The 27,581-nt window shown below is 39.9% G+C and overlaps 1 long non-coding RNA gene across 2 annotated transcripts in view; it reads left to right on the top strand.

Annotated features, from left to right (window-relative positions):
• Positions 1–25,552, top strand: part of LOC131750259 (uncharacterized) — a 189,327-nt gene extending 163,775 nt beyond the window's left edge. The window contains exons 1-6 of one of the 2 annotated variants that reach the window (XR_010838891.1): positions 12,565–12,738; positions 15,124–15,340; positions 21,706–21,837; positions 23,098–23,675; positions 24,045–24,314; positions 24,466–25,552. This is a non-coding gene — a long non-coding RNA (uncharacterized lncRNA). Of the gene's footprint in view, positions 1–12,564; positions 12,739–15,123; positions 15,341–21,705; positions 21,838–23,097; positions 24,315–24,465 lie in introns of those variants that run through there. The other variant, XR_010838890.1, reaches the window with a different exon arrangement.
• The last annotated feature ends 2,029 nt before the right edge of the window (positions 25,553–27,581 follow it).

Below are 27,581 nucleotides of genomic sequence, written 5' to 3'. Positions count from 1 at the left end.
CAGCAACCCAGTCACAGAATTCTATTGGCACGTTTCTGAATGCAGCTGCCAGACAGTGACTTCTATTGTTTCAAAAGGCCAGCGGATTTACTGTTGTGTCATGGAACCCTAGGGGACACCTAGCCCTTTCTAGTTGCCACTTGAAGAGACAATTAGGTCAGATTAAGTCCAGTAGAATGGAAATTTAATTAAGCAAATTATTTCATATTTATTCAGTGAGCATTTACTGAGCACATTTTGGGTGGCTGGCACTGTGCTAGGAAGTGGAAATTCAGAAATGCTCTCATGTAATTGATAGCCAAACAGGGGACACTGACATCAAACCAGATAGTTACACTGTCATGGAAGCTAAATGGAGACTTTGAGGGGGCAGAGGACAGAGCTGGAGAACTAAAGAACCCTCCACAGAAACGGTAACATTTCAGCTGGTCTTAAGAGACCAGGACTTCATCAAGGAGTACAGAACAGGCTGTTCCAAGGCATCGGAGTGGGAGAGAATGCAGTGTGATTGGGGAACGATTTTAATACAGCTGTGGGAAGAAGAAAGAGGATTCAAGGGATTGACAAGTTCTGCCTGAGATCTAAGTGGATTGTTCTCCTGCCTGTGCATTTACCGTTGTGTTTTTCCTCTCCTTATGTGGAGGAGAATCTCCATTTCCTCTCTTCCAAGATATTTAATAACTCACTATTCTCAAAATATTGATTTCAACATGTTTTTGGGGAAAATGTTACATTTTGACCGTGACTAGGGATGCTAAACTTTATTAGGTAGTATCCAGCTGATCTGAAAGAATGAATACAATTCTTTAAAAGTGAAATTTACCCAGCAATTTACCTTTAACAAGCAGTTAAAACACTTGCTGTATCTGATTCAAAGTTTTACCATCATACAAAATGGGGCCCTGCAGCTTATAAACAACTGCTCTCAGGGTATATGCCCAGTAGTGGGATTGCTGGGTCATATGGTAGTTCTATTTTTAGTTTTTTAAGGAACCTCCATACTGTTTTCCATAGTGGCTGTATCAATTTACATTCTCACCAACAGTGCAAGAAGGTTCCCTTTTCTCCACACCCTCTCCAGCATTTATTGTTTCTAGATTTTTTGATGATGGCCATTCTGACCTGTGTGAGGTGATACCTCATTGTAGTTTTGATTTGCATTTCTCTAATGATTAGTGATGTTGAGCATCCTTTCATGTGTTTGTTGGCCATTTGTATATCTTCTTTGGAGAAATGTCTATTTAGGTCTCCTGCCCATTTTTGGATTGGGTTGTTTGGTTTTTTTTTTTTTTTATATTGAGCTGCATGAGCTGCTTGTATATTTTGGAGATTAATCCTTTGTCAGTTGCTTCATTTGCAAATATTTTCTCCCATTCTGAGGGTTGTCTTTTCATCTTGTTTATGGTTCCCTTTGCTGTGCAAAAGCTTTTCAGTTTCATTAGGTCCCATTTGTTTATTTTTGTTTTTATTTCCATTTCTCTAGGAAGTGGGTCAAAAAGGATCTTGCTGAGATTTAAATCATAGAGTGTTCTGCCTATGTTTTCCTCTAAGAGTTTTATAGTGTATGGCCTTACATTTAGGTCTTTAACCCATTTTGAGTTTATTTTTGTATATGGTGTTAGAGAACGTTCTAATTTCAAACAGTCATGTACCACAATGTTCATTGCAGCACTATTTACAATAGCCAGAACATGGAAGCAACCTAAGTGTCCATCAACAGATGAATGGATAAAGAAGATGTGGCACATATATACAATGGAATATTACTCAACCATAAAAAGAAACAAAATTGTGTTATTTGTAGTGAAGTGGATGGACCTAGAGTCTTTCATACAGAGTGAAGTAAGTCAGAGAGAGAAAAACAAACACAGTATGCTACCATATGTATATGGAATCTAAAAAAAAAAAGCTTATGAAGAACCTAGGACAGGAATAAAGACTCAGATGTAGAGAATGGACTTAAGGACACAGGGAGGGGGAAGGGTAAGCTGGGATGAAGTGAGAGGGTGGCATGGACATATATACACTACCAAATGTAAAATAGATAGCTATTGCAAATGAAGCAACTGACAAAGGATTAATATCCAAAATTTAAATGCAGCTCAATAACAAAAAAACAAACAACCCAATCCAAAAATGGGCAGAAGAACTAAATAGACATTTCTCCAAAGAAGATATACAGATAGCCAACAAACACATGAAAGAATGCTCAACATCATTAATCATTAGAGAAATGCAAATCAAAACTACAATGAGATATCATCTCACACCAGTCAGATTGGCCATCATCAAAAACTCTAGAAACAATAAATGCTGGAGAGGGTGTGGAGAAAAGGGAACACTCTTGCACTGTTGGTGGGAATGTAAAATGATACAGCCACTATGGAGAACAGTATGGAGGTTCCTTAAAAAACTAAAAATAGAACTACCATATGACCCAGCAATCCCACTACTGTGCATATACCCTGAGAAAACCATAATTCAAAAAGAGTCATGTACCAAAATGTTTATTGCAGCTCTATTTATGATAGCCAGGACATGGAAGCAACCTAAGTGTCCATCGACAGATGAATGGATAAAGAAGATGTGGCACATATATACAATGGAATATTACTCAGCCATAAAAAGAAATGAAACTGAGTTATTTGTAATGAGGTGGATAGACCTGGAATCTGTCATACAGAGTGAAGTAAGTCAGAAGGAGAAAAACAAATACCGTATGCTAACACATATATATGGAATCTAAAAAAAAAAAAATGTCATGAAGAGATTAGTGGTAGGATGGGAATAAAACACAGACCTACTAGAGCATGGACTTGAGGATATGGGGAGGGGGAAGGGTAAGCTGTGACGATGTGAGAGAGTGGCAGGGACATATACACACTACCAAATGTAAATTAGATAGCTAGTGGGAAGCTGCAGCATAGCACAGGGAGTTCACCTCTGTGCTGTGTGACCACCTAGAGGGGTGGGATAGGGAGGGTGGGAGGGAGGGTGACACAAGAGAGAAGAGTTATGGGAACATATGTATATGTATAACTGATTCACTTTGTTGTAAAGGAGAAACTAACACACTATTGTAAAACAGTTATACTCAAATAAAGATGTTTAAAAAATAAATAAAATAGATAGCTAGTGGGAAGCAGCTGCATAGCACAGGGAGATCAGCTCTGTGCTTTGTGACCACCTAGAGGGCTGGGTCTGAGAGGGTGGGAGGGAGACTCAAGAGAGGGGAGATATAGGATTATAAGTGTACATATAGCTGATTCACTTTGTTATACATCAGAAACTAACACAACAATGTAAAGCAATTATACTCCAATGAAGATGTTAAAAAAATGATAAAATAAACAACTGCTCTAGTAACGTACTTTACACCCATAAAATGATCTAGACAGCTTACAGTCATCAAGGAGAGCCTTTGGTTCTTAAACTGAAATACTAATATGATGAGTAAGAAGATGATTCATACTATAAGCATTCACACTTTGGGAATTTTAATTTTTCAAGACTGAAGATGAACAATTTGGAGAGAGATAGACCAAACTAGTGATTCTCAAGCTGGATGTACATCAGAATCACACATGGAACTCGCTAAAAATAAAGGAGGAAGGATCTGGAAGTCAAAATTTAAAAAAAATTCCACGGGTGGCTCTTGTGCACAGTCAGGTTTGTAAATTCCAGGGTCTGATGACCTTTTGTGATATGTACAGTCATAAGACTGTTAGGCAATTTTCTCAGCGAATAACTAAATGATGTAAAAATAATCCACCTGAATCTAAAAACACAATACAAATGAATATATATGTCAAACAGAAACAGACTCACAGACATAGAAAATAAATTAGTGGTTACCAAATGGGAGGTGGGGGGAGGGATAAATTAGGAATATGGGATTAAAGTATATAAACTACTATATCTAAAATAGATAAGCAACAAGGATTTACTTATAGTACAGAGAATTATACCCATTATCTTTCAGTAACCTATAATGGAATATAATCTGTGAAAATACTGAATCACTATGCTCTATACCTGAAACTAACAATCCTATAAATCAACTATATTTCAAGAAAAAAACCCCACCTATTCAAGATTGAAGTGTATATATAAAGAATTTGTTGGAATAGAATGCCCAAGTGTTTTTTTGAATTGTGTGATTGTTTTAAAAACCATATTCGACCTCAAACCATTCTGTGGGTCCAGTATAGCAATAGATACACAATATATACACTATATATAGTTCAATATAACTGAGAGGAATCTAGAGTTTATCTGTTCTTTGTGTTCTTCTCATTGCTATTAGCAATACTTCTGTCACTTTTGATCATTGATTCATAAGTGTCTTCACCCCCAGGCAAACGCAGGTGGGAATGTGCTGTTACTTCTCTTGGTGAAAGCAGGTAACCACTTCTTCTCTTTTTCCTTTTTCTCCTTGTCCCTCTTTCCTCCAAGTTACTTCCCTGTTTCTTGTCAAGATGAATGTAAAGTTGGAGAAGTGTACAGAAAAAAGGTTTAGGGAAAATGAAAAAAGTGTTGTGAGAGAGAAAATAAAATAAAAATAAGAAATGAAAGCCTTAAAGACAGTCTGTTACTTTGCTATAGGAATAGAGACTAATGCAGGCCTTGCAGATTGAGATAAATTAGATGGAAAGAGTCGTGGTCACTAGCAATTGGCAAAGCTTTTAAACTATTCTTTTGAACTTTTAAGACTTCTTTCTGAAGATGCGTGAAGTGCAAGAGGATTCTTCCAGGTGTCTAAAGGGATGGAAACTGTCCTGCTTCCTCTTCCATGGCTTGGAAAGCAGCCTTTAATACAAAGCTTCCTAAAGTGGGATGTGGGAGGAACAGGGAAACAGAAAGTCAACTTTGACACAAGAAAAGAACTTGAAAATGGGAAAATGGAAAAGACAAGCACTGAAAAATATATAATTGCTTAGATGTCACCTGTGGTTCTATGTGGATGAAATTTTCACTAAAGGCATAATGTACGGAGGTCATGGTTTTGAAGACTCTTTGGTGAAAGGGTAAAGGTTTAGGCAGCTGTATATGGAGTTCATTCCATAATTTTTTGAGGTTCACTTTTATTTTTAATAATGGAAGCAAGTGTAAGTTACCATCAAAATTTAGACTTGCTAATGGATTTGAGGCATGGACATCATAAATTCACAGGATTTTGGCAACTCTGACCCATCTGAAGGCCTTTGTGGGAGGAAGGGAGATTTAGTGAGCCAGAGGAAATAAAATTTAAGTTTTAACTTCAGATGCAATACACACTAGTCTTAGCGACTTGCACAAGTGGTGGTTTCTAAAGCCATCTCACAACTGTGAAATGGAGAGGAAATAATGAGCAGTCATTTTAATGACCCAACATAGTAAACGCCTACTTGTCATTCACAGTACATATCCATCTCAAGTCAGCAGGCATGTCCTGCTCATTGTAGCCACTTAGGGACACAGGGTGATGGAGGCTCTATCTTGATACATGTTTTTATAATCACCAAAGCAAGGAAAGATGATGCAGTAAATCATCTTTCTTAAAGTTTCTGCCAGAAAGTGACACATGTTAGTTCTGCTCAGAATTGAAAAGCAAGTCATGGGACCACATCTAACCTCAAAGCGGGAAGAGAAGGGCAATCCTCACACCCGGTCATAGAATATATGCAAACAATTCCATTGCTGACCACACATAGCAAAGGCCATTTAATACAACCTAAATGAATGCATGTGAAGAGCACAAGTATAGGGCTGAGAATAACTTATCCTGTCATAGTAAATGGTTACTTTAAGTAGTCACTGACCCTAAACTCTAGAGCCTTAGCTCTTGACAGGATCCCATGTATTAGAGCAGCGGTTCCCAACCTTTTTGGCACCAGGGACTGGTTTCATGGAAGACAATTTTTCCATGCACTGGCGGGGTGGGGGGGATGATTTTGGGATGATTCAAGCGCATTACATTTATTGTGCACTTTATTTCTATTATTATTACATTGTAATATATAATGAAATAATTATACAATTCACCATAATGCAGAATCAATGGGAGCCCTGAGCTTGTTTTCCTGCAACTAGATGGTTCTAACTGGGAGTGATGGGAGACAGGACACCTGAAGTCTGTTGCTTATGTCCAGTCTAGTCCATAAAATGCAGCTTGTCACTTTCCACTCACAGATAGGATTTTCATATGAGTCTGCAAGCAATTGATTTATTATGGTCTCTGTGCAGTCAAAACTCTCTGCTAATGATAATCTGTATTTGCACCTGTTCCCCAGCACTAGCATCACCACCTCAGCCCCACTTCAGACCTTCAGGCGTTAGATTCTCATAAGGAGTGTGCAACCTAGACCCCTTGCATGCACAGTTCACATTAGGGTTTGCACTCTGATGGGAATCTAATGCCGCTGCTGATCTGGCAGGAGGTGGAGCTCAGGAGGTAGTGCAAGTGATAGGGAGCGGTTGTAAACACAGATGAAGCTTCTCTCACTCACCTGCCGCTCACCTCCTGCTGTGTGGCCTGGTTCCTAACAGACCACAGAACAGTACCGGGGGTTGGGGACCCCTGTATTAGAGTGTAGTTTCTCCTTCTGATGACATACTTCCACACCTTTTTGTCTTGCAGTCAGAGGGTACCATCCTTTGGCTTCCAGAGTTTAATGATTCTTTTCCTTTTTCCCAGGATAAAGTCAACCCATTTTCACCTCAGACTTACTGACACTGGCATTACCCATTTCTCTTAAGATAAATCTTCTTCCACCACTGCACCAGATGTGACATGGTCTTCATGACCCAGGTAAATACATTATTCAACAGACTAGTTCCTAGTGGGCTGTTCAATCTAAATGTGGGAGCTTTCTTCCCCTCTCACTATCTTTTTTCTTCTACCACATCTCACTCCTTCCTTGATTGAGGTCTTGGGTAAAAATGAAAAATGGTTGACGATCTGTTGGCATAATACTGGAAGTTCTGTTATGAGAAGTGGTCAAATCGAATTATTGGGTCTCCTAGCTACAGCAAACCCTGGAGTGGTATAAGGCACATTATTCTTTGCCCCTGAGGTAGTCATATTAATTTGCATGAATTTGTCCCTTCTTGAAACACTGGAGAAAAGTTTCTCTGCTTCCTTGTTTCTCCAATTGCAATGCTATAGGATTTGCTTTTCCTTAGCCTCAGGTTTGGGGTATAGTTTTTGGCTCAAATGCATAACTTCCCTGATCCCTTGGAGTTCCCAAGTGGTCAAAAAATCTGCGCTCTCTCTCTCTCTCTCTCTCTCTCTCTCTCTCTCTCACTCACACACACACACACACACACACACACACACACACACACACACACACACACACACACAGCTACACAAATTCCCAGGGATATTTCTTTGATGGCCAACCCTCTCAAAGAACTTCAACCTTCAAATGCTTGCCCTAGGCCTCTCCACTCCTGGGACTGTAGCTCCTTCCTAATGCAGAGGTAAACTAAGTTCTGTTCTTGCCTTTAACTTTATAGCAGGTGTGTCATAAAGGCTATTCCAGGGTGCCCATTTTAGTTGTTGTTTTGCTTTGGAGATAATGCAGAATGGGACTTGGAAAGAATAAGACATCAGCAACACACACTCAAGTACCATCTTCCCAAAATATCTACTCACAGAAACATTTGCTTACCCCATCTGAAACGATAATTCTTGATGGGAGGATACATTTTTGTATATTCCTAGGCTTATTTATGGCTTCTACAATATTCTTTCCTTGGGCTACTTCCTGCCCAAATTCTCTCCCTTTGGTGATAATATAAAAATAATTATTTTAAGTGGCATTTCTGAGCATTTATGGTATGCCAGATTCTGTGTTAAGCACTTTATGCATATTATTTCATTAACTTCTCTTTACAGGCCCACGTGTAGGTGTTGTTTTTTCAGTTTTACAGATTCCAATTCCAAGATTACCAAGGAATTAGAAGAAGTCTGATTTTGAATCTAGGTGTTTATCACTCAGTTCATATGCTCCATGTATATAGATAGATTATCCTTCTTCTAACTGTGGCTCATAATTCTTTATATTTACTTACATAATAATAGTATTGAATGATACGTAAGTGATCTCTATGTGATCAGCCCCCCTTTAAGAGAAAAAAATAAAAAAAACAACAAACAAAAGGAAAAAACAACAAACAAATGAAAATCCAATAACCCAATGTTAAATAGCAATTTCATACTATAGTTTTATCTGCCAGCCACTCCATTGAAGTTGTGACTGTTATATAGAGAAATGAATCAATTGCCCCTTTTGCTAGTCTCAGTTTCCAGGCTGAGCACGTCTCTATGTTGAATATAGTTCAGACAGACCCTTAACCCTTAGCTGAAGCCACTGACTTCATCTAGGGCTCATCAAAGGAAACCCCAACAGGAAAAAACACAGGGAAGAAAACTGCTCTTAAAGAGTGATGTGTATCAGCTTCCAATATGGCACCCTACTTAGGGATTTTTAAGGATAATTTTGATCAGGCTCATTCTTACCTTCTGCTGGAATCAGAGCACACCATGACACTTTCATCATGACATATGCAATATCAGAGAAGGGACCTTAAAAGCCATTTGGAACAACCCCCTTAAAGTATAAAGACAAGGAAACTCAGGCAGAATAAGTTAAATGGCACATCTAACAAGACTAGAATGAGTTACCCCAACCCCACCCTGTGGGTAGTAGGCAGTGGTCAGGACTAGGATTCAATGCCTGAGTTACAGACCCAGCTCTGTCGTTACCATCTGTGTGCCTATGAGATTTATTATTGTCCATTCACAGATGTTGAATAAAATAATATCTCCTTTTTTCTTTTCGTTGCTGGTAAGTGAAATAATCCATGTAAACCTGACTTCTAAAATATTAGTATAAATATAAGGAATTACATTGTTATAATTTTATCTATACTAGGCTGCCTCTTTGCCCTGTCTCTTCTGCTTCCTCTGTCTCTAAATTCATAACTGTCTATTGTTTGATGCTTCTCTATCTGTAGTAAACCAGTAGGTTTGTAATTTTGACCCCCGTGCAGATGTTTCCCACATGCTTATAGGGCATAAGCTTGGGTTAAGAGTCCAAAAAGAATCAGACTGTGTGGGTAGGAGATATGTGAGCCTCTCTGTTAGAAGGAAGAAAGAAAGAATTCTCAAGTTTGATGCCTCACAGATTTCTTCTTCATCTTTCCAGGAAACTAACAATTTTTATGACAGCAGAGTATAAACAGGCTTGTGAAGAAGGTCCAGAAAAAGGGCTTGATTAGCTATTTATGTGTCCACTAGTATATACCGTGTTCCATGTGGGAGTGACAGTTGCTTTTTTCTCAACTCAGAGGTTTCTGTGCTCATTCAGTGTGATGGTCATGAAACCTAGATGTGATGAGTGAGATTAGTATTATCACATGTGGGTTAAAAGTATCTTTGGGTAAAGACATCCTGGGTGGAGTGAAAGCTCTGAGAATGTCCAGTTTTGTGACTTTAAGCAAATTATTTAATCTTTCTGAGTCAGGATTTCCTCATGTTAAAAATGGATACACGGATGTGTTGATCTCCATTCATCAGTTGTAACAAAGGTACCACTGTGGTAGGAGATGTTGATAATGGGGGCATCTGTGCATGTGTGGGGGTAGGGGATTTATGGGAAGTCTCTACCTTTCTCTCAGTTTTGCTGTGAATCTAAAGCTGTGTAAAAATAAGTCTTCAAATAGTAAAAGATATAGATATACTGTTTTTACTAACCTTATTAGTGTTGCTGTGAGAAGGATCTAATTATGGATGTATGATACTATACATAGAAAATCCTAAAGATGCCACCAGAAAACTAATAGAGCTAATCAATGAATTAGTAAAGTCACAGTATACAAAAGTAATACACAGAAATCTCTTGCATTCCTATACACTAACAATGAAAGATCAGAAAGAGAAATTAAGGAAACAATCCCATTTATCATTGCAACAAAAATAATAAAATACCTAGGAATAAACCTACCTAAGGAGGCAACAGACCTATATGCAGAAAATTATGATACTGATGAAAGAAGTCAAAGATGACACAAACAAGTGGAGAGATATAACATGTTCTCAGATTGGAAGAATCAATTGTGAAAATGACTATACTACAGAAAGCAATCTACAGATTTAATGCAATCCCTGTCAAACTACCAATGGCATTTTTCACAGAACTAGAACAAAAAATTTCACAAATTGTATGGAAACACAAAAGACCTCAAATAGCAAAAGCAATCTTGAGGGGGGAGAAAAAAAACGGAGCTGGAGGAATCAGGCTCCTTGACTTCAGACTATACTAAAGGGCTACAGTAATCAAGTATGGTACTGGCACAAAAACAGAAATATAGATCAATGGAACAGGACAGAAAGCCCAGAGATAAACCCATGCACCTATGGTCACCTAATCTATGACAAAGGAGGCAAGAATATACAATGGAGCAAAGACAGCCTCTTCAGTAAGTTGTGCTGGGAAAAATGGACAGATACATGTAAAAGAATGAAATTAGAACCCTCCTTAACACCATACACAAAAATAAACTCCAAATGGATTAAAGACCTAATGTAAGGCCAGATACTGTAAAACTCTTAGAGGAAAACAGGCAGGACACTCTTTTTTTGTTTTGTTTTGTTTTTGTTTTTGTTTTTTGCGGTATGCTGGCCTCTCACTGTTGTGGCCTCTCCCGTTGCAGAGCACAGGCTCCGGAGGCACAGGCTCAGTGGCCATGGCTCACGGGCCCAGCCACTCTGCAGCATGTGGGATCTTCCTGGACCAGGGCATTAATCCATGTCCCCTGCATCGGCAGGTGGACTCTCAACCACTGCTCCACCAGGGAAGCCCAGGACACTCTTTGATATAAATCACAGCAAGATCTTTTTTGACCCACCTCCTAGGGTAATGAGAATAAACAAATGGGACCTAATTAAATTAAAAGCTTTTGCACAGCGGAGGAAACCATAAAAAAGTTAAAAAGGCAGCCCTCAGAATGGGAGAAAATATTTGTAAATGAAGCAACTGACAAAGGATTAATCTCCAAAATATACAAATAGTGCATGCAGCTCAATATCAAAAACACAAACAACCCAATCAAAAAATGGGTGGAAGACCTAAATAGACATTTCTCCAAAGAAGACATACAGATGACCAACAAACACATGAAAAAAAAAAATTATTAGAGAAATGCAAATCAAAACTACCATTAGGGGCTTCCCTGGTGGCACAGTGGTTGAGAATCCGCCTGCTGATGCAGGAGACATGGGTTCATGCCCCGGTCTGGGAAGATCCCACGTGCCATGGAGCAGCTGGGCCCGTGAGCCATGGCCGCTGAGCCTGCGTGTCTGGAGCCTGTGCTCCGCAATGGGAGAGGCCACAACAGTGAGAGGCCTGCGTACCGCAAAACAAAACAAAACAAAACAAAACAACAAAAACAAAAAACTACCATTAGATATCACCTCACACTGGTCAGAATGGCCATCATCACAAAATCTACAAACATTAAATGCTGGAGAGGGTGTGGAGAAAAGGGAACCCTCTTGCACTATTGGTGGGAATGTAAATTGATACAGCCACTATGGAGAACAGTATGGAGGTTCCTTAAAAAACTAAAAATAGAACTACCATATGACCCAGCAATCCCACTCCTGGGCATATACCCAGAGAAAACCATAATTCAAAAAGACACATGCACCCCAATGTTCATTGCAGCACTGTTTACAATAGCCAGGACATGGAAACAACCTAAATGTCCTTCAACAGAGGAATGGATAAAGAAGATGTGGTACAAATATACAATGGTATATTACTCAGCCATAAAAAGGAATGAAATCAGGTTATTTGTAGAGACATAGATGGAGCTAGAGACTATCATACATAGTGAAGTAAGTCAGAAAGACAAAAACATATTGTATATTAATGCATATATGTGGAATCTGAAAAAAAAAATTGATATAGACGACCTTATTTACAAAGCAGAAATAGAGGCACAGACATAAAGAACAAATGTATGGATCCCAAGGGGGAAGGGAGATGGGGAGGGATGAATTGGGAAATTGGGATTGACATATATACACTATTGATACTGTGTATAAAATAGATAACTAGGGCTTCCCTGGTGGCGCAGTGGTTGCGAGTCCACCTGCTGATGCAGGGGACACGGGTTCATGCCCCGGTCCAGGAAGATCCCACATGCCATGGAGTGGCTGGGCCCGTGAGCCATGGCCTCTGAGCCTGCACATCTGGAGCCTGTGCTCCACAATGGGAGAGGCCACAACAGTGAGAGGCCCACGTACTGCAAAACAACAACAACAACAACCCAAAAAAACACCAAAACATAACTAATGAGAACCTACTGTATAGCACAGGAGACTCTACTCAATGCTCTGCTGTGACCTAAATGGGAAGGTAATCCAAAAAAGAGAGGATATATGTATACATGTAGTTGATTCACTTTGCTGTACAGTACAAACTAACACAACATAGTAAAGCAACTCTACTCCAATAAAGATTTTTAAAAAATCATGGTGTTTTTAAAACATAATTGCAAATTCACAGTTCCCATCCAGACTTGGAGTGTATGTCCTTTCTCCTCAAACTTGGACAAAACTTTGTGATGACCTGGATGAAGAGAATGCAGTAAAAGGACACAGCATGGCTTCTGAGTTTAAGTTGGCAAAGACCATGCAGCTTCTGCCTGTCTTCCCCTGGGATTCTGGCAATCTTCACCTGCCAAGTAAGAAGTCTAACTAATGCAAGTTCACTATTTGGAGAGATCCCAAAGAGAGAGGGAGGAAGAAAAAGACAGAAAGACAGAGAGAGAGAAAGAGGTGTCTGAGCTCCAGTTGGTCCAGTGCCCAATTTCCGAGTCTTCTAGCCCAGGTGCCATGTGAGTGAAGAAGCTTTCAAGACGATCCCAGCCCTAACCCTTGTCTACCTGCATCTGTCTGAGGCCCCCAGCATGAACCACCTAACTGAGCCCAGTCAACCCTCAGAACCTTGAGAAATAGTAATAATAATAAATAAATTATTGGTGTTTAAGGCATTATTTTTGTTACACCAGAACAGAGCTTAACACCCAAGGTATTGTTCTAAGTATCTCTCTGTATGCTTAACTCATTTAATCCTTCTATAGCTCTATTATTCTTCCTATTTTACATATTGGATAGTTGATGTACAGAGAAGTTAAATGCATCAGGTGGGTTTTTTTCTGTGTAACAAATAACCCCCTATCTAGTAGCATAAACTAATAATTCTGCTGATCTGCATGTGGCTGAAATGATCTTAGCTGGCCTCGTTCATGCATCTGTAAGTAGCTGTTGGCTCACTGAGGGGTGGGGAGTCTGCAGTGGCCTCACTCACTCACACTTCTGGCCATTGATGAGTTGTTATCTGGGAATACTGGGGTGACTGGGCCATGTCATCTTTCATCACCTAGCAGGCCCATCTGGGCTTGTTCACATGGTGGTGGCAGCATTCCAGGAGAACGAGTGGAGCATTGAAGGGCTCCTGAGGTCTAACCTTGGGACTAGTACCATGTCATTTCTGCCATATTTTGTTCATTAGAGCCAGTAACAAGGCCAGCCCAGAGCCATGGGGTGAGGAAAATAGAATCTGCCTCTTGAAGGAAAATCATGTTACAAAGGATGAGGATACAAGAAGGAGATTCTTAGGGCCATTTTGCAACAATTGGCCATATTATGTAACTCTCCCATTCCTATACAGGATATAAGTGACAGAGCCAGGATCTGAACCCAGGCAGCAGGGCTCCAAAAAACATATTTTACCGCACTGCCTCTGAGTATATTATAGCTATTATTCTTGGTGAAAACCACCTTAAAAGACAGGCTGGCTCTTATATCAAATCAGGATCCCAAGGCTTTCAGAATATGTTAGAGTAGATAGTTTGAAATCTTTGCTTAACTATTGCCAGCTCTTTGTTCTTGGGTAGTTTACTCAAACTCCTCAAATTTCAATGTCCTCCTATGAAAAATGATAATTTTTGTAAGAATTAAACAAGATAATGTACAGTCAGTTCTACTGTAACACGACATATGCATTCCCTAAAATCACTGTACTATGCAAAATTACAAAATAAAAACCACAAGCTTACAGGAAAGATGAGGTTCACTAAAACATCGGTGAAACACAACAAAAAAAGAGAAGAGGACACTTTAATGAAAATGGTAGTGCAATTTTACATGATAAGTGGTTAAGAAATATATAGCTACTACAATAAATATGTCCCTTTATGGGGAAGAAGACCTGGAGTTTTCTGTGTAACTGAGTGTCCAAAGCGTTGCAGCTTGTGGGTTATCGTGGAGCGGTGGATGGAGGGTTATCTGAAATTGGAAGGAAAATTGTGACACTGGATATGGCTAAGTTGACTCATAACGTGGGGAACTGAGGCAGCTGGTAGGTGTTATATGTATGTATATGTATGTGCTTTGTGTGTTCATAACAGTTGGATTCAGCAGAGTAAAGTTTTTGTTTTGGCCTAGAGGTTCCTGCAGACAAAATAGTGTATAAGCAAACGAATTCTCATTATGTTCCAATCGTTCCCTAATCTATCAATTGTTTTGGAACAAGTTTGTGTTTTCAAAACAAGCATTTAAGCAGAACTGACTGCGGAGTGAACATACATCCACCATTTATTACCACTCAATAAATATTAGCTCATGACTATTAATAACGAGGACTCATTGAATGTAGAAAAAAGACAGATGCTATTCAATGGCATTAATGCATGTGAAGACAGAATATGTGGGTGTCCAGCAAGGAATCTAGAAAAAGGAAGGCCAGTGAGCAAGTAATTGTTAATCTGTTTCCAGCACTGGCCAGAGAATCCAAGTGTCCTGCCTTCCTGGCAGGTCAATCTCAATTTGGAATTGGATGTGTCAGGCTTAATAACACCAGTTCTTAAGGCCATCCAACTTCCTCCTCCGCTCCAAGTCCATGCTCACCCAGCAAACTTCAGATGATGATTTACCTCCTCATGTCTTTAGCAGGCTGCATTCTCCTGCTGACATAAACATTTGGAACCACTTGGCAATTACATTTCTTAGTATAAATTGCTAAATTGGCGCTCTGCTTTGTACATCAGTCTCTTGTAAATTCCCAGGGATTAATCAACTACAAGCACACTGACACATTCCACTTTCTGGATCTGCAAAGCTGAGGAACAGATGCTGGAATGCTGTGACCCTGAGATGTGACTGCGCCCTGCCAGGCCCAACAGCTGCCTCTCCAGATGACACATTTACCCCTTCTCCAACCGCAAGTGTACTGGCATGTAACTGCAGCAGATCTGGACACATGTGCATGTGAGCAGATAGAAGGTAGGATGCATCTAAGGTTCCATTTCTTGTGGGATTCGGACCAGTTTCTTTTTTCATTAGCAATTCATTTCAATAGCTGGAATCTGAACCTCAGTCAGAGCATCTTTAGTTATAACAGTTGGAGTTTGGATAGATGACTGAATGAATTTGCACCTGCAAAAACTGATTTTTCTTTTTCTTCAGGGGGTAAATTACCTTAGAAAGAAAAAGAGTATGACATTCAGCTGTCTATTCCCTATTCATTTTGAACCAAACCCGAACTAACAAAAAGCATGCATGATTAGTGTCATCAAAGACAGAACTTGGAGAGAAATAGACTCTTTTCTTATTTTTTTTCATTGCAATACTGTCAGACATCTAACTCCCTGATTGGGTCTGAAATGCACCACTTTTGAAGATGCCAGGTTTGCAATCTTTTCTATTACCAATTGAGAGAATTTGTCGGCTTTACCTATTGATGAGCACACAATAGCGCAAACAAACCAAAAATCTTCAAAAAATTGTTTGCAGATATTTGTTGTAGTTTAAAGGCAAAAATAATTGGCCAATTAGGTAAATTGGAACCATTACCATTCTCTGAAATTTTTCAAAACTTGTAAAGTTCAATATATCAATACCTGTCATTTTATAAGAATACCTTAATATTTAACTCAATTGTAGATTGTATATTTCAAGGATGAAACACCAATTTTCTATGGCTGCGTGCATTCATTGTCTTTAAGTATTCACTCAATAAGTTAATGATTTGTTCAACAAACATTTATTAAATGCATTAATTCAATTCCTGGCAGCATATTATGTGCTGAAGGTATAACAATTGTATGATCCCTGGCCTCTAAGAGCTTGATGTTGGCTTGATGCAAAATACAAATAAATGAATGCTTCTGCAAATCATTCATTCATGTATTCAACACATGTTTATTGAGCACGTAAATGTCAGGAATTATTCTAAACATTGGAAATGCAACAATGAACCCAAGGTACAAGGTTCCTGCTTTGGTAAGCTTGCATTGTAGGAAACAGTCAATGAATAAGTAAACAAACAAGATAATTTCAGATGGCCATGAGCGCTATGAATAAAGTAAAGTGGGTGAATTGATACAGATGATGCACTAGGGAGCACAGTACTTTTCTGGGATCATTAGGAACAGCTTCTCTGAGTAGGTGACATCTATGCTGAGATCTGAATATGAGGAAGTGGCCAGCTGTGAGCATCTGAAAGAGGAGTTTTCCATGCAGGGGGACAACAATTTCAAAAGAAACAAGTTTGGCATGAGAGAAGAACAAGTTTGGCTTGTTGGAGACACCATAAGCAAGCCAGCGTGGCTAGAGCAGGACATGGGGTCATAGATGTAGGCAGGGACCTCGAGACCATGGTAAAGCATTGAAATTTTATCCTAAGTGTCATAGGAGCTGCTGTGGTGGGGAGTTGTTGAAAATTGAAATAGCCTGACTCATGTTTTTAAACGATTGTTCTGGCAGTTTGTGCAGGGGCTAGAGAGAATTGGGTCAGGAAGTTGGCTTTTGCTCTAACCCATGGGGAGATGGGTGATGGCAAACACAATCTCAGCAGTGACTCGAGTTACAGTGTGATTGGTGTTATGACACTGTATATAAAAGAGCCATGAAAGCACAGATGCAAGTGGGTTTAATTCTGTTTTGGAAGGTTGGAACTTCATCGGGAAGGGCTTGTGGACTGCTACATGTGAGACTAAAGCAGAGATTGGCAAATTTCTGTGGAGGATCAAAGGGAAACATTTTAAGCTCTGAGAGATATATAGTTACCTGTTGCAACTATTCAATTTTGTTGTTAAATCTCAAAAGCAGCGATAGATAATGTGTAAATAAATGGGTATGGCTGTGTCCCCATAAAACTTTATTGACAAAAACAGGCAGCCAGTGGATTTGGCCTGTGGGCTGTGGTTTGGCCACCTCTGGTCTAAAGCTTATTGTTTCCAGCACTGCTGAGTTTCTTCTTTTCCTCCCTTATGTCTTATGCCATTTCTCTTCACCCTCACTCTTCTGATTTCATTTATATTAACTTTGAGAACCCAGTTATTTTTACATTCATTGAACTAATTTACAGCATCGTCAACCATGATGGCCCTCATCCATCAAAATTTTGCTTAAAGGATTGGTCTGATGGCCTGTGATAGGCCTGAAACCTGCTCTAGACTCACATCAACTTCTTTTTTTAATATATCTTTTTAAAAATAATTTTTATTAGAGTATAGTTGATTTACAATGTTGTTTTAGTTTCAGGTGTACAGCAAAGTTATACATATACATATATTCATTCTTCTTTTTTTAACATCTTTATTGGAGTATAATTGCTTTACAATGTTGTGTTAGTTTCTGATGTATAACAAAGTGAATCAGCTATATGTACACTTATAATCCCATATCCCTCCTCTCTTGAGTCTCCCTCCCACCCACCCTCCCTATCCCACCCCTCTAGGTGGTCAAAAAGCACTGAACTGATCTCCCTGTGCTATGCAGCTGCTTCCCACTAGCTATCTATTTTACATTTGGTAGTGTATATATGTCCATGCCACTCTCTCACTTCATTCCAGTTTACCCTTCCCCCTCCCCATGTCCTCAAGTCAATTCACTACGTCTGCGTCTTTATTCCTGTCCTGCCCCTAGGTTCGTCAGAACAATTTTTTTTTAGATTCCATATATATGTGTTAGCATACAATATTTGTTTTTCTCTTTCTGACTTACTTCACTCTGTATGACAGAATCTAGGTCCATGCACCTCTCACACCAACTTCTTAGTGGAAAACCTACAGCAGTCTTCATTTCTTAATCACTGCTCTATCTCTCAAGTTCATTTTCTGGCACTGAAATGGATTGATTACAAAGATATTGGAGTCATATTTTTATTAGTCACTGTCTTCAGCTCCTATATGCAATAAAATAGAAAGTTCTATGGACTCTTCCTCCTAAAGTTTTCCATCCAGCTATTACCGTTGACATAAGTCATGATCCAACCAGAAAACAAAATACTCTAAGTATTTAAGATTTAACAGAGTGACGAGGTGTCATCAGTGGTGAATCTAAAGAGGTATATAGAGAGCATTAAGATAACTCAGAGATTAGCACTAACAACCCTAGGGGGGGGGGGGCAGAGAAAGGAGCTATGGTTACCGTAGCCCAGGGACTACAGTCACCAGGCAGAAAGTAGAATTCCTGCTTTATGGCAGGAGCTGGAGCCATGGAAGAGACACTGCTATTGCTGAGACAATGCCCAACACAGGGAAGGAGAAGGGAAAATCTGTTCCTTCCTTCCTCCCTTCCTTCCTTTCCACAATCACCTGCCTGTCCTTCCACAGGCCAAACTTAGCCAGAAGCCAGCTGACACAAGAGCCTGCAAAACAAAGTGAGACACAGCAGAGCAGAGAAAAGGCAAGGAGCAGATCTGAGAGAAATAGAGATCAAAGTGAGGAAGGGACTTGATATCCTTTCCTAGATGGAAAGCTGAATGGGACACACACACACACACACACACACACACACACACACACACACACACACACACACACGCAGCCAAAGGCTACCGTCAGGTGGGCAGAGAAAAGAGCAAGGCCTGGAATCCGCGGGTACTCTGTGCTCTGGTTACAGATACAGGGTGAAATGTGCTTATCACAGGCAGTTAGAACAACAAAAATGTGCAGTAGCTGGTCTTACAAATCTAAATATTTTCAAGTGTACTTAGAGGGACAGTTAGCAGAGAAGCCTCCTGTTCCCCCCAGATGGACTCACTACCAAGTTTGTTTGTCGGAAGGAGGACTGCCTCCCGGTCAGCTTCCCCAGGCCCTTACTGTCCATCTGTGATGTGAGTTGTTTGAAGGAAAAGAGTTTGGAGTTTGTCCAGCCAGGCACTAGGGACAGACTGCCTCAGAGCCAGAGGTGATCCAAAACTTCTTTGTCATTCACAGCTGATTGAACAGCCTCAGCTGAGCTCACCCTGGCTGGCCTGGGATATCCTCCTTTGGTGATGGAGCTTCTCCACGAATCAGCAGCTTCAGCTTTCACAATTTGTAATTTTGTGCAAACATAAACCTGACACATCTTGGATAAATAACAGGGTGATGTAACGTGCAACCCAGGCATTTTCATTCCATAACATCTACTAACAAACAGCTCTTCCTCAACCCACAGGGATGTCCCTTGTAGTTACGCCAGAAAGAAGTCCTTGCTGGCTTCTTCCACTGCCAAATGTCCTTCAATACCAGGATCTAGCCCTCCAACCCTTGGGGTAATGGCATAAAGGAGCAAAATCAGTTACGCCAGAAAGAAGTCCTTGCTGGCTTCTTCCACTGCCAAATGTCCTTCAATACCAGGATCTAGCCCTCCAACCCTTGGGGTAATGGCATAAAGGAGCAAAATCAGTAAGATTTCAATGGCTCTACTGAAGGAAATCCCTCTGAAAAAGGTACTCTTTAAGAAGCAAAGTCATGTTTCTCCTTCCCAGACCCAGAGAAAATAGCTTAATGATCTGGAAGAGGTCATCAATGACTCCAGGTGACCTGGAACATGACAGAAGCAGTTGCAGTAGTTTGGTTTATATGCTGAGACATCACTGCCTTCTTCAACCTGATGATGTGGAGACTTCAAAAGGGAAAGTGATCGTACCTACAACCCACAATTTCTGAGACCTAGGAAACGTCTGAATTATGTGTTTTGGAGGAATCTCAGAACTATTTGGGGAAGGTCAACCCTCCTCTCTGGCTAAGAGTATTTCTAACTAAAGAGCAAATGGGGAGTGTTCAGAGCAGGAGTTTTATGGAATTAATGTAAATGCATTTCATTTGTACTCTCAGTTGGCTGGCGATGCCCAGAACATCCGGGTTTCATGAATAGTTTCCTAATAGTGAGAAAAGTCTCAAGATTGCATTGTCTCTAGTGAAAGTGAGTTCTTGAGTGACTCAAGCCTGGACACTTCTAGTAAGCAGGGATTATTGAGGGGATTTGGGATTCCTTTTCCAGGTGATCATATGACTCTTGAAGTCCCTTCTAGTCCTCGTAGTCAAAGGTGAGAGAATTTCTGTATAACATTCTTATTGAGCAGCCCCGAAAAATTCTCTTATCTGTCCCTTGGACTCTTCTGTGTTGTCATGAGCCTGCATGTCTTTATCACTTTAGTCAGAAGTTCTTATTTTCATAGTCAAGAATGTGGGAGAACATGAGGACAGAGTGGCAACAGAAAAGAATCACGAGAGGCCGCTTTGGAAAAACAAATCTTCTGTAGGCTTATAGATCTTATAGGAATTTAGTTCACAGTTGCTTTGAAGATCCTGGATGGCTGCTGAAAATCTGTGCAGTAGGATGTGAGGAACTTCAAGTGCCAAATTATGCTCTCCATCCTTCCCACTTGCCCGTATGGCCACATCAGAGTTATACAACTGATGAGAGATTTTTATAGATTTTCTCAGCAGGATAGCACATTGATCATTTGGGGGCTTACTGAGGAAAATTGTCAAGCAGTCAATGGACGCATCCACATTGGCAAGCTGGCCCCATTACTAAGCTGGTTTAAATAACTTGACAGCACAGAGTGTCAACAGTTCAGGTTCTGATGGATCACTTTAGACAGGGGAGAAACTAAATTACCCTTCCAATGGATTGATAAGGTTGAAATATGTAAAGAGAAGCAGTTTTCTCCTTAGAAAAAGTCCACTATAACACTTGAATCATAATGTAGTAGAGCCTTACAACAGGAAGATTAATGATAATCTACTAGAGTAAAATTAAGAATTGGGGCAATTTTATGGATGTGATAACCCGAAAGTCTCCCACTTTGCTCTGTCAGTATGGGCATAGAACGGGACTGACCTCCTACCTGGTGCTACCAGGGGAAAATCACATTTTGCAAAAACAAATGCACCAACCAAAAACCAACAACCAGTTCAAGATGATTGTGCTATTTGTGAGCTTAATTTTATTTAACCTTGTCATTGTATGTTAATGGGTCAAGACAGAAGTCCATTGCTAGAGCTGTTATTTTCTATAGTTTATTTAAATTGCTTTATGTTTCAGGAGAACTTCAGCCTCTTATTTTCTGTGTGTGCAAAATCTTTTGTTTATAAAATTAAATTTTCTACTGGATATTTTATGGTGTAGATAACCTTTATCAACTTCTGTTTTATCTTTGTAAAAATATTGCTGTATGCTTCTTGTGTAAATATTAAAATCCTAAAGCCATTCCTGCATGAAATTCATTCTTCTTTTGCAAAGAAATTGGAGAAGCCAGCTGATTGCAGTTAACGTATTAAATATAAAAATTATTACTGCCTCCATATACTTAACCCACTTTTGCCCTTTGCTTTTACCTAAAAAAATCTTTTTCTCCCATTATTTAGAATCAGTGCAGACTCAAAACTGCCTTGGGGCTCATCAAGCCTGAGTAACAAAATAAATCAGAGAAATGAAAAAAGGAGCAGAAAATATAGGACAAAATATTACAGTCTCCTCAAAATAGTTGTAGAATTGAGGTGAGTATGAGGTGTGGGTCTTTATTTTTCAGATAGCACTTTAATTCTCTATTTCACACTGAATGTTTTGACTTTGTCGTTGTAAGTACTTTTAATCAGTTGTGGTAAAATATTTTTGGCTTTCAACTTGAGTTAAAAAATATATTATGCATATACATATGACTATGAAAGTTACCTCTATATACAGAGATGGAACATGATGTTAACTTGTTTTTTGGATTAAGTAAATAGAGGAGTCTGCATTATGTCTGAAATCTTTATACAGCAAATATATTCTGAGCATATGCTATGTGATAAGTCTTCTGCTAGGTGTAAGTTATGCAGATATCATGGGGTAAACATTTTTTTATACAATGTACTCAGATGTCTAAAAAAGAGTTGATATATATATTAATCAGAAAGATTTCCTTCCAAAGGGTCTGGGAGTTGTTGGAAGAACTATCTTGACAACTCAATGTATCTCAGTCTCTGCTAGGATTAAATAGTTTCCTCTTGTTTAGTTCAGTCTCTTTTGGGTTCAAGGTTCATCTCCCTACCAGGCTGTGTTTCCCTTTCAAGTGTTCATCTCATATTGTCTCCCTCCCTGCCTCCCCAAGATGGAATCTGTAAGGATGGCAAATCACTCACGTCCTTTGGAGGACAGAGGCAGCTGTTGGGGGTATGGGTCCTTGTATCATCCTGTAGTTCTTTTTTTTAAAAAAATTTTATTGAAGTATAGTTGATTTACAATGTTGTGCTTAATTTCTGCTGTATAGCAAGGTGACTCAGTTATACATATATACATTCTTTTTCATATTCTTTTACATTATGGTTTATCACAGGATACTGAATATAGTTCCCTGTGCTATACAGTAGGACCTTGTTATTTATCCATTCTATATATAATAGTTTGTTTGCATCTGTTAATCCCAAACTCCCAGTCCTTCCCTGCCCTACCCCCTTTTCCCCTTGGCAACCCTAAGTCTGTTCTGTATATCTGTGAGTCTGTTTCTGTTTCATAGATAAGTTCATTTGTGTAGTATTTTAGATTCTGTATATAAGTGATATCATATGGCATTTATCATTCTCTCTCTGACTTATTTTGCTTAGTATGATGATCTCTAGGTCCATCCACATTGCTGCAAATGGCATTATTTCATTCCTTTTAATGGCTGAATTACTGACCTCTGGTTGAGATGTCCTTGTCCTTGTCCACTGAGTGACCAGCTCTTATCTGAGGTATGTGGCTGGTGAAACTCATGTCCTATTCTCTCAATCCAGGCAACATTCCCTGGGAGCTCCGCCATCTCTGTGCTGACCAGCCGAGGCCTGGCCCATCTGCCTCGAAGCCCTCATTCAGTGCACTTATTGGACCAGAATCATCAGCTACCTGACTGTCTCCTGTGAGGCCACGGGAGCTTCTGGTGCCCTATCTGCAATCCTTTCTCTACCCAATACCCCTGCGCCTCCACCACCACCATTTAACTCTGTGTGGCTGCATCCTCTGAGACTGGCTTCTCTCAGGAAGAGGAACACGGATTCTTTTTGGCTCAGCTTCTCCCTCTCCTGCAACATATCTGGGCCTGCTATATATCATTTCCTCTCTCTCAAAAGTGTATATAGAAAGGAGGAGGACTTGCATAAGGTTCCCCAGGCTCTAGAACCAGAAAGCTTTTCATCTGTTTTCTGTGAGGTGGTGGTTCCCTCACACCACATCACAGCTTGTTTGCACTACAACTCCTAGCCAAGCTTTGCTCTTGTGATATGTAGAGATGAATTAGGTGAACTTTGAAAATCCCTTTTCTCTCTTGAGAAAATTTTCTTTTCCAGACGAATGTTGGCTACCCCAGGTTTTACAGGTGAGTACACCTCACTGGTGAGGCGGGAATTTAACGTACTCTCTTGAGGTGGGAGATACCAAGATACCACAGTTGTCTGCAGCTGATGAGAAAGAAAAAGAGGCTCATTGGGGTCCTCAGTCCCCCATCTGCCTCTGTGTGACCTCCCCCAGGGCAGCTTGCCGTCCCCTCCCCAATGGGGTGCACTCCCAGGCTTCAGCCTGCTCACATCTCCAAGTCAAGTCTATCCTTTTGTCTTATCACATCTTCCCCCATTGCCTCCCATTTCCTCTTCTACCTCTAGACTGTAAGTCAGTCTAGGACTGTAAGTTACTTACATGCAATGCCCTGAGATTTTGGATTGTCATCTTATTCCTTTCTTTAAGACAGCTGTCCACTTTTAGACAAAAGGAAGGAAGAACCACTCTCCCTACAATAGGAATTTCTGGGCAGAGCTTCCTCTTTGAGAGAAGAGGGAAAGAGGAGACAATCTCTCATTTCTGAAATCTGTTGTAAGACTACATTTTCAAAGGAAGAGAAGAAATACTTAAAAGGAGAAAAGGAGACTGCTAAAATTTATGATCTATGTTTTTCAAAAATTATTTCCCTCAAACCTTTCCGCTTACAGCAAGGATGATGGATGCTCGTCTCTGTGTGTGTGTAAGTGATGATGGAAACGTAATTTGCTTGAAAACTCATGTTTTAGTTTAAAAGTGTAAGAGAAAATTTTATTCTAATCTAGAATATATCTTTGTTTTAATAGAAAAAAATGACCTCATAAAGTAAATTTTCCATGTTTATCTTTTGGTAGAACTCCAACCCCTGGTTGAAAATCACAGCCTTATTCTCTTTACTGACGAGGGTGTGTGGAAGAAATGGCTAGCTGTCCACCAAGATTCATGCTCCCCTTACAGTGTAGAGTCATTTTGGGGAAGGAGCTGAAGCCAGGGACTACATTTCTCACCAATCACCTCTGACTCCACCTTCTCCACCAGCATCTCAGTATGAACTTGTGTGACTTGTTCTTGCCAATGAACTGTGAGCAGAAGAAATGTTTGTTCCCCACGTTCCAGAACACTGGGATTAAGAAGCCAGTTTGCACCTCACCCTAGTCAGAATGACCATCATTAAAAAGTCTACAAACAATAAATGCTGGCGAGGGTGTGGAGAAAAGGAAACCCTCCTACACTGTTGGTGGGAATGTACATTGGTACAACCACTGTGGAGAACAGTATGGAGGTTCCTTAAAAAACAAAAAATAGAACTATCATATGATCCAGCAATCCCACTCCTGGCCGTATATCCCAAGAAAACCATAATTCGGAAAGATACATGCACCCCAGTCTTCACTGCAGCACTATTTACAATAGCCAGGACATGGAAGCAACCTAAATGCCCATCGACAGAGGAATGGATAAAGAAGATGTGGTACATATATACAATGGAGTATTACTCAGCCATAAAAAATGAAATAATGCCATTTGCAGCAACACGGATGCAACTAGAAATTATCACAATAATGAAGTAAATCAGAGAAAGACAAATATTATATAATATCACTTATATGTGGAATCTAAAAGTTGATACAAATGAACTTATTTACAAAACAGAAACAGACTCACAGACTTCCAAAACAAATTTATGGTTAACAAAAGGGAAAGGTGGTGGGGAGAAGGGTAAATTAGGAGTTTGGGATTAATGTAAATACACTACTATATATAAAGTACATAATCAACAAGGACCTACTGGCTAGCACAGGGAACTCTACTCAATATTCTGTAATAACCTATATGGGAAAAGAATCTGAAAAAGAGTGGTTATATTTATATGTATAACTGAATCACTTTGCTGTACACCTGAAACTAACATGATGTTGCAAGTCAGCTATAGTCCAATATAAAATAAAAACTAAATAAAAAAAGAAGAAGCCCATTTGCCTTCTCCGCTTTCCCCTTCTGCAATGTTCTTGGAAACATTGTGCTGAAGATGATAGAGCCATAGAAGGGAATGAGCAAATATTCATCAGTCACCTGTTGGAAGGTATCCACATCCACCCAATATCCACACTGGACTGCTGCATGAGAGAGAAGTACCTCTTATATTGTGTTCATCCACTGTGGTTTTGGTATTTATTTTTTTACAGCGGCTAGAGTTGCCTTAAATAATACGAGGTATGTACAGAATTCAGAATCCAAGCATCATAAATCTGTCTAGATTAACATAGGTCACTGGGCAAATCAACTTGGGAGACAGCCACCAGTAGGAAGGTAGGGGGTGTACAGTGGGCAGTTGTACCTTCTGACCATTTCTCCCACAGTGCATGGAGTGAAGAGAGTGGAAACCTCTGCTTCAATGAGGCATGCATGACAACCCCTAGCTCAATACCTGACACACAGGATATTATCAGGAATATTTGTTGAATGTTAGCCTACAGTGAATTTGTGGGCATGATACTATTTATTCCTCTTATGCAAATATTTTGTAGCATTCAACAAGCATTCATTTAATGCCTATTGTATGTCAAATGCTTTGCCTATTAGGACTTGGCTAAGAAGCAGGGGCTCACCTTTGAGGCAGGGCTAACTATTGGAGGTCTAGCCAAGAGCTGCCAGGTTCCCATGGCCTCTTGCAAATCCACTTCAGAGCCCAAGCATCTAGGGCCTTGATTGTAGGGCCATAGATTCCTCCCAAATCAATTTCTTCTCCCTCCTCACCTGTTTTATCTCTCAATTTCCTTTCCCATCTTTTCTCCTCTTCTTGTTTTCTCTCTCTCCATCTTCCCCTTCTCCTCCCCTTCCTCTTCCTTCTCTCCTTCTCCCTCCTTTTTCCTCCTTTTACCCCTTCCTACTTTGTTCCTTTTGGTTCCTCTTCTTTCCTTTCCTGTTCTTTTTCAACCTCACCTTGATTTCTGCCTTCCCAGCTCTGGATGGTGTTTCAGATGCTGGAAGCTTCTAGTTCTACATCAAAGCCTCAATCTTAATAAATTCTGCTGCAGGTTCCTAGAAGAAAGGGTCAGTTCTGTCTCCACTGGTCCTAGTTGTAAGTAATAACACATACAAAATACCCACTTGAGCCTTTCAAGGAGCTTTTACTTTGATGAGTATTATTCTGGAAAAGATACCCAAGAACCACAGAGTATTAAACATTGAAAGGACATTGGAGGTCATATAATTCACCTGTCTCTTCCCTTGACAAATGACAAAATTGATACCAAGAGAGGGAAAGTGGTTTTCCCCACAAAGCCAGCTGGGGTCAGAACTAGGACGAGAACCCAGATCTCCCTACCCCAAGTGCTCTTTCCATTACCCAGTGATTCTCATTTGACCCCATACCACCAAGAAGTGTGGAAATATTTTAGGTGGAACTTGAGGCTTTCATAACGGAAATTACAGCAAGGCCTCTGCAATTAAAAATCTACCGTGAAAGTGGAATATGAGAGAGGATACTATACACATTTATATATTCTCTTCAGAAGAAAATGTTCATGTTTCTTTCAAGAGGAAACTAAGCTCTTTGGTAATGGGTGGACAAGAGATTTTTGAGAGTCACTGTACTTCACTAATTAGATTATTCTTGGTCCATGCTTGACATTCTTAGGGCAGTTGATCACCTCTTCACAGGTTTGCTACCATCCCCTCTCCACAGCTATAGTTTCCAGTCATTATGATACCAGGCAATTTTACATCACATTTTTAGAAATCAATCCAAGTTGTTGATCTGAGTTGCCAGCATCTTGATTTATGAACACTGTTCTGCGAAATGTGATCCAGTTGACATTTATACTCCACTCATCCATACAGCATGAACCCATTTTTGCTCAGTGCATACTCTACTCATAGGAAATCCTAATACTGCAGGCAACTTGCTATTGATACTCTGGCTAGCTCCAAATCATCATCAGCACGTCCAGATGAGGCTGGTGGCGAT

The sequence above is a fragment of the Kogia breviceps genome, chromosome 2, assembly GCF_026419965.1.
Source record: "Kogia breviceps isolate mKogBre1 chromosome 2, mKogBre1 haplotype 1, whole genome shotgun sequence".
Lineage (NCBI taxonomy): Eukaryota > Metazoa > Chordata > Mammalia > Artiodactyla > Physeteridae > Kogia > Kogia breviceps.
The sequence above is the reverse complement of the archived record's forward strand: the minus strand, read 5'-3'. Positions and strand labels throughout refer to the sequence as shown.